General features: G+C 55.1%; 1 long non-coding RNA gene across 1 annotated transcript in view; it reads right to left on the reverse strand.

The window, feature by feature from the left end:
• Window positions 1-5,595, reverse strand: part of LOC119956146 — a 32,413-nt gene extending 26,818 nt beyond the window's left edge. The window contains exon 1 of the long non-coding RNA XR_005458591.1: window positions 5,386-5,595. This is a non-coding gene — a long non-coding RNA (uncharacterized LOC119956146). The remainder of the gene's footprint in view (window positions 1-5,385) is intronic.
• Window positions 5,596-7,962: the final 2,367 nt, after the last annotated feature.

Raw genomic sequence — 7,962 nt, forward strand, 5'->3', positions numbered from 1 at the left:
CCAAACTCTCCACATCAACATCAACCCCCAAACTCTCCACGTCAACATCAACCCCCAAACTCTCCACATCAACATCAACCCCCAAACTCTCCAGGCCGACATCAACCCCCAAACTCTCCACGCCGACATCAACCCCCAAACTCTCCACGCCAACATCAACCCGCTCTGTTTCCTGGGTCATTTTGTTAGGATCTTAAATATATTCCCTCCAGCTACTGATAAATAGAGGATTTTTCCCAATTTAAATAATGGAAAACCCTTCCATCATATCCCTGACCCTGCCTTTCTCCAACAGAAATATCTCCCGTTTCTCCAACAGGGAACAAATATTTGCATTCATATCACACATTGAGTAAGTCCCAAATCTCTCACCCAATTAAGTATTTTTGACATTTAGATTTACCAATCAGTCAATATTTCTCCAAACTTTAATGAATCCTTCCTAACTTGGACGTCAAACCACCCAGAATGACTGGAGCGATATTAATTTATTTTGATTTTTCACACATTCCGAATCCCATTTGCCGTATTGATCATTATTTGCAGCAATCTGGAGTTTGCACATTCTCCCCGTGTGTGCGTGGGTTTCGCCCCCACAACCCAAAAATGTGCAGAGTAGGTGGATTGGCCACGCTAAATTGCCCCTTAATTGGAAAAAATAATTGGGTAATCTAAAATTTGGAAAAAAAAAATTATTTGCAGCAATCAGCGTGCTTTCAATAACTTATCGATCTGAATCAATTTGTTCAACATCCATCTCCTTGCTTCTTGTATTCAACGTGGACACCCATCCCTGTGTTCACTGCTATCTACTCATTCAGTGTCTGCGGGCACCGCCACTTATTATCTATCAATCCAGGATTGTCAGCTCCATCTCACTATCACCCAGAACATTCCGCTCCAGGTTATGAGCGATTGCTCACCGACCTGAGCGACAGCATTGCTAATTCAACAATTTATACCGTGCAACAAACACAGCAAATGCCGGACAATCTCAGCAGGTCGGATAGCATCTGGGTGGGAGGACAGAGCTGACATTAGCTCCCTCTGCAGTGAGGATACGCAGCAACGCTAGCTCTGGCAGACCTGATCACACTCGTCCCTGGGACTGTGAGGCAGCAGTGTTAACCCTGGTCCCTGGCACTGAGACAGCAGTGTTAACCCTGGTCCCTGGCACTGTGAAACAGCAGTGCTAATCCGGGTCCCTGGCACTGAGACAGCAGTGCTAATCCGGGTCCCCGGCACTGTGAGGCAGCAGTGTTAACCCGGGTCCCTGGCATTGTGAGACAGCAGTGCTAACCCGGGTCCCTGGCACTGGGAGACAGCAGTGCTAATCCGGGTCCCTGGCACTGTGAGGCAGCAGTGTTAACCCGGGTCCCTGGCACTGGGAGACAGCAGTGTTAACCCGGGTCCCTGGCACTGTGAGACAGCAGTGTTAACCCTGGTCCCTGGCACTGAGACAGCAGTGCTAATCCGGGTCCCCGGCACTGTGAGGCAGCAGTGCTAATCCGGGTCCCTGGCACTGTGAGGCAGCAGTGTTAACCCGGGTCCCTGGCACAGTGAGACAGCAGTGTTAACCCGGGTCCCCTGGCACTGAGGCAGCAGTGCTGACCCGGGTCCCTGGCACTGTGAGGCAGCAGTGTTAACCCAGGTCCCTGGCACTGTGAGGCAGCAGTGTTAACCCAGGTCCCTGGCACTGTGAGACAGCAGTGTTAACCCGGGTCCCTGGCTCTGTGAGACAGCAGTGTTAACCCGGGTCCCTGGCACTGTGAGGCAGCAGTGTTAACCCGGGTCCCTGGCACTGTGAGGCAGCAGTGTTAACCCGGGTCCCTGGCACTGTGAGGCAGCAGTGTTAACCCGGGTCCCTGGCACTGTGAGGCAGCAGTGTTAATCCAGGTCCCTGGCACTGTGAGGCAGCAGTGTTAACCCGGGACCCTGGCACCGTGAGACAGCAGTGTTAACCCAGGTCCCTGGCACTGTGAGACAGCAGTGTTAACCCTGGTCCCTGGCACTGTGAGACAGCAGTGTTAACCCGGGTCCCTGGCACTGTGAGACAGCCGTGTTAACCCGGGTCCCTGGCACTGTGAGACAGCAGTGTTAACCCGGGTCCCTGGCACTGTGAGGCAGCAGTGTTAACCCGGGTCCCTGGCACTGTGAGACAGCCGTGTTAACCCGGGTCCCTGGCACTGTGAGACAGCCGTGTTAACCCGGGTCCCTGGCACTGTGAGACAGCAGTGTTAACCCGGGTCCCTGGCACTGTGAGACAGCAGTGTTAACCCGGGTCCCTGGCACTGTGAGACAGCAGTGTTAACCCGGGTCCCTGGCGCTGTGAGACAGCTGTGTTAACCCGGGTCCCTGGCACTGTGAGGCAGCAGTGCTAACCCGGGTCCCTGGCGCTGTGAGACAGCAGTGTTAACCCGGGTCCCTGGCACTCTGAGACAGCAGTGTTAACCCAGGGAAGCTCAGTGTTGGCAGGTTTTTTGAGAATGGAGACATAACGACGGAGGTTGAGGGGCGACCTGATAGAGGTCTACAAAATTATGAGGGGCATAGACAGAGTGGATAGTCAGAGGCTTTTCCCCAGGGTAGAGGGGTCAATTACTAGGGGGCATAGGTTTAAGGTGTGAGGGGCAAGGTTTAGAGGAGATGTACGAGGCAAGTTTTTTACACAGAGGGTAGTGGGCGCCTGTAACTCGCTGCTGGAGGAAATGAAAAATGAAAATGAAAATGGCTTATTGTCACGAGTAGGCTTCAATGAAGTTACTGTGAAAAGCCCCTAGTCGCTACATTCCGGCGCCTGTCCGGGGAGGCTGGTACGGGAATCGAACCGTGCTGCTGGCCTGCTTTCAAAGCCAGCGATTTAGCCCAGTGTGCTAAACAGCTAAACAGTGGAAGCAGGGACGATAGTGACATTTAAGGGGCATCCTGACAAATACATGAATAGGATGGGAATAGAGGGATACTGACCCAGGAAATGTAGAAGATTTTAGTTCAGACGGGCAGCATGGTCAGCACAGGCTTGGAGGGCCGAAGGGCCTGTTCCTGTGCCGTACTTTTCTTTGTTCTTTGTATGACGAGGTGGGGTTCTTGTCAAATGGTCAGCCAGTTCCAGGCATGTAGCGAGGGCTGAAGAACGGGATTGGATGATTTGACCCTCACTGACAGGGCTGAGTAAGGTCAATGTTCTCTCGCAGCATCCAGGCTGAGAATTGCCAATCTGTCCCAGCCTGGGAACTAACGCTGGTCCTTCCTGATCCATATGACTCAGGTCCATGTTGCTATTACGCTGAAGCATTTAGGGGAATTCCAGTGTACAATTTGCTGACACATGACTGCATGTTCTGGTCATTAGTATAGAAAGTACATGTTGCATTATTAGGTGACACAGTCTTTAAACAAAGGTGGTACTGCTGTGCTCACGCTGCACCCAGCCAATCCAGTGTGCGGGAGGCGATCTCACACCCACACCCTGATAGGTTTGTTCCTTCTGAAGATTCTCCTCGTCCCATGAAGAACACTATTCCCATGTTACCCCGCCTGTCCCTGTAAAATTCCCGATTTACCAATCTCTCCCGGGTGGATGATCCCAGACTGTCCTTCCCCAGGATCCACCTGAGCACAGTGGAAGGAAATTCTTAAACTGCTCCCTGTGGATGGGCTGTGACAGGGGACGGAGCTCTGACCACCCCGGGGTCCCACCGTCACCCCGGGGTCCCGCGCTCCGCCCCGGGGTCCCGCGCTCCGCCCCGGGGTCCCCACCGTCACCCCGGGGTCCCGCGCTCCGCCCCGGGGTCCCCAGCTCCGCCCCGGGGTCCCGCGCTCCGCCCCGGGGTCCCCACCGTCACCCCGGGGTCCCCGCGCTCCGCCCCGGGGTCCCCACCGCCGCCCCGGGGTCCCGCGCTCCGCCCCGGGGTCCCCACCGCCGCCCCGGGGTCCCACCACCCCCCCCCCCCCCCCGGTCCCCACCACCACCCCGGGGTCCCCACCACCACCCCGGGGTCCCCACCGCCACCCCGGGGTCCCCACCATCACCCCGGGGTCCCCACCGCCACCCCGGGGTCCCCACCATCACCCCGGGGTCCCCACCGCCACCCCGGGGTCCCCACCGTCACCCCGGGGTCCCGCGCTCCGCCCCGTCTACTGCAACACAACTGTGGGGAGGACAATTTAAAATATCCCTGGAGAGCCAGACACACACACAGACACAGAGACACACACAGAGACACACACACAGAGACACACACACAGAGACACACACACACACAGAGACACACACACACACACAGACACACACACACACACAGACACACACACACACACACAGAGACACACACACACACACAGACACACACACACACACACACACACAGACACACAGACACACACACACACAGACACACACACACAGAGACACAGACATACACACACAGACACACACACAGAGACACACACACAGACACACACACACAGAGACACACACACACACACAGACACACACACACACACAGACATACACACACAGACACACACACAGACACACACACAGAGACACACACACACACAGACAGACACACACACACAGACACACACACACACACACACACAGACACACACACACAGACACACACACACAGAGACACAGACATACACACAGACACACACACAGAGACACACACACAGACACACACACAGAGACACACACACAGAGACACACACACACACACACACAGACACACACACACAGAGACACAGACATACACACACAGACACACACACAGAGACACACACACAGAGACACACACACACACACACACAGACACACACACACAGAGACACAGACATACACACACAGACACACACACAGACACACACACAGAGACACACACACACACAGACACACACACACACACAGACACACAGACACACACACAGAGACACACACACACACAGACACACACACACACACAGACACACACACACACAGAGACACAGACATACACACACAGACACACACACAGAGACACACACACAGAGAGACACAGACACACACACAGACAGACACAGACACAGACACACACACACAGACAGAGACACACACACACAGACACACACACACGGACACACACACACAGACACACACACAGAGACACACACACAGAGACACACGCAGACACACACACAGACACACACACACGGACACACACACACGGACACACACACAGAGACACACGCAGACACACACACACACACACAGACACACACACACAGACACACACACACACACACACAGACACACACACACGGACACACACACACGGACACACACACACGGACACACAGACACACACAGCCCCCCCCCCCCCCCCCCCCCCAGGGACACCTTACCTGGGGAATCAGTACCTCTGTCCGGGTGCTGTGGGCTCCAATGGGGCTGGATCGCCCTCCGAGCGCCCCTTGGAGAGGCTGCTGCTCCTCACTGCGCTCCCAGCCGGATGGGTCCCCTACTCTCACCCCCTGTCCCTGACCCTCTGTGTCCCACCCCACTGACAACCTGCTGTCTCTGTGCACTGCAAAGTTCTCTCTCTCCCTCTGTCTCCCTCCCCGTCTCTGTGTCTCCCTCCCTCTATCTCTCTCTCTGTCTGTCTCCCTCCCTCTATCTCTCTCTCTGTCTGTCTCCCTCCCTCTATCTCTCTTTCTGTCTGTCTCCCTCCCTGTGTGTCTGTCTCTGTCTCCCTCCCTCTATCGCTCTGTCTGTCTCCCTATCTCTCTGCCTCTCTCTATCCCTGTAACTCTGTCCCTGTCTCTGTGGAAAGTCCCTCTATTTTTGTTTCTAGCCTGTCTCAATCTCTATCTCTGTCCTTGCCTCTCTCTCTCTATCTCTCTCTGTACCTGTCCCTGTCTCTCTCTGTCTCTCTGTGTCTCTGTCCCTGTCTCTCTCTCTCTGTGTCTCTCTGCGTCTCTGTCTCTGTGTCTCTCTCTCCCTGTGTCTGTCTCTCTCTCTCTCCCTGTGTCTGTCTCTCTCTCTGTGTCTCTCTCTGTACCTCTCTCTGTCTGTCTCTCTCTGTACCTCTCCCTGTCTCTCTCTGTCTGTGTCCCTGTCTCTCTCTCTGTCTGTCCCTGTGTCTGTGGAAAGTCCCTCTATTTCTGTTTCTGGTCTATTTCCAGAGACTGTTGAGACTTGGGGGATTTCCCATGACAGCTCCTCCTGGACACCCCATTGGCTGGCCAGCTGATGTCCCCCTATGATTGGTGCTTCTCACTGACGTGTACAACTTCCCCTCCAATCCCTGTGGCCCCTGCCTTAAAGGGACAGGCAGCCAGGAGCAGAAAGTTTGGACCCGGGTCCACTCTGCGCTTTACAAATCTCCATCTGTTTCATCCTTCTTTCTTATTTTAAAACTATTTTCCAATTAAGAGGCAATGTGGCCAATCCAGCTAACGTGCAGCTCCTCCTCATAGATCTGCAGGGTCTTGTTACCCTCTGCAGGCGCTGCCCATCCTTTGCCATGACCTGCCCAAAGTTACTGCGTACAGGGGTCTCAGAGACAAGGAGCAAAGGGTAGTGAGGCAACAAGTGATCGACTCCATAGCGGATGTGGATCGACGATACTCCACGGCCCTGACTGTGGAACTACTCGCAGGGAGGAAAAAACTACAAATGGAATTTGACCAACTCCGCCAGACACGGGAGACCTTCTATGAGGACGGAGACAAGGCCAGCTGCCCACTGGCTCACCAGCTGAGGAAGCAGGAAGCCACGAGAGGAGATAGCACGGGTGAAGGACAGAAATGGCAGACCACTCAGAAAGCCAGGAGAAATTACCGAGACCGTTTCGGGAGCTGGACACCTCCGAGCCCCTGGAGCGGAACTCGAAGATGAAGCGATTCCTTGACGGACTGGACATAAGAACATAAGAACTAGGAGCAGGAGTCGGCCATCTGGCCCCTCGAGCCTGCTCCGCCATTCAATGAGATCATGGCTGATCTTTTGTGGACTCAGCTCCACTTTCTGGCCCGAACACCACAACCCTTAATCCCTTTATTCTTCAAAAAACTATCTATCTTTATCTTTGTGGCGCTAACAATTGTTCACAAAGTCTCGAGTGAAGTACAAGAGAGGCTTTATTACAGTGAGATGCTATTCCTCCGGCGGCGGCTGTAGAATGGCATCTCAGTGAAACTTACGAATATTTATACAGCTCCCTGTGGGCGGAGCTAGCCGGCAGGGGCTTACCGGAGAAACCTGTAATTCAGGTACAGCCATACATCCCCCTACTGCAAGCACACATACATACAGTGGTTGGATCACCACATTCACCCCCTGTAAAAAATGAGTCCGGCGGCGGTCGAACGTTCCGTTGCGAGCGACGTAGCTGTGGTGGCGACGTCGGCACAGGCGGTGTTGGTGACGACGGTGCAGGTGCTGGAGGTGTTGGTGCTGGCCAGTGGCGGGATGACTCCGGGAGCGAGCGGAATCTTCCATGTCCTCCAGCGTGGGCAGGGGAACGAGGGATGGACCTGGTGGGGACGAATATGGGGGCGCCGGGGAAAAGGAGGGTGGCGCGGGGGGAGGGGAGAGGGGCGTGGGCATGGGATTGGCACCCGAGGGAGCCAGGTCCCGGAGCGAGACCTTGTCCTGGCGGCCGTCGGGGAACTCCACGTAGGCATACTGGGGGTTGGCGTGGAGCAGGCGTACTTTGTCCACCAGGGGTTCCGCCTTGTGGTGCCGGACATGCCTACGGAGAAGGACTGGGCCGGAGTCGTGAGCCAAGTCGGGAGCGACACTCCGGATGTAGACTTCCTAGGGAAGGCAAAAACACGTTCATGGGGTGTGTGGTTAGTCGCGGTGCACAGTAGCGACCGAATGGAATGGAGCGTGTCAGGGAGGACCTGCTGCCAGCGAGCGGCTGGGAGGTTCCTGGACCGTAGGGCCAGCTGGACGGCCCTCCATACCGTCCCGTT

This window comes from Scyliorhinus canicula, chromosome 22, assembly GCF_902713615.1.
Source record: "Scyliorhinus canicula chromosome 22, sScyCan1.1, whole genome shotgun sequence".
NCBI classification, from domain to species: domain Eukaryota; kingdom Metazoa; phylum Chordata; class Chondrichthyes; order Carcharhiniformes; family Scyliorhinidae; genus Scyliorhinus; species Scyliorhinus canicula.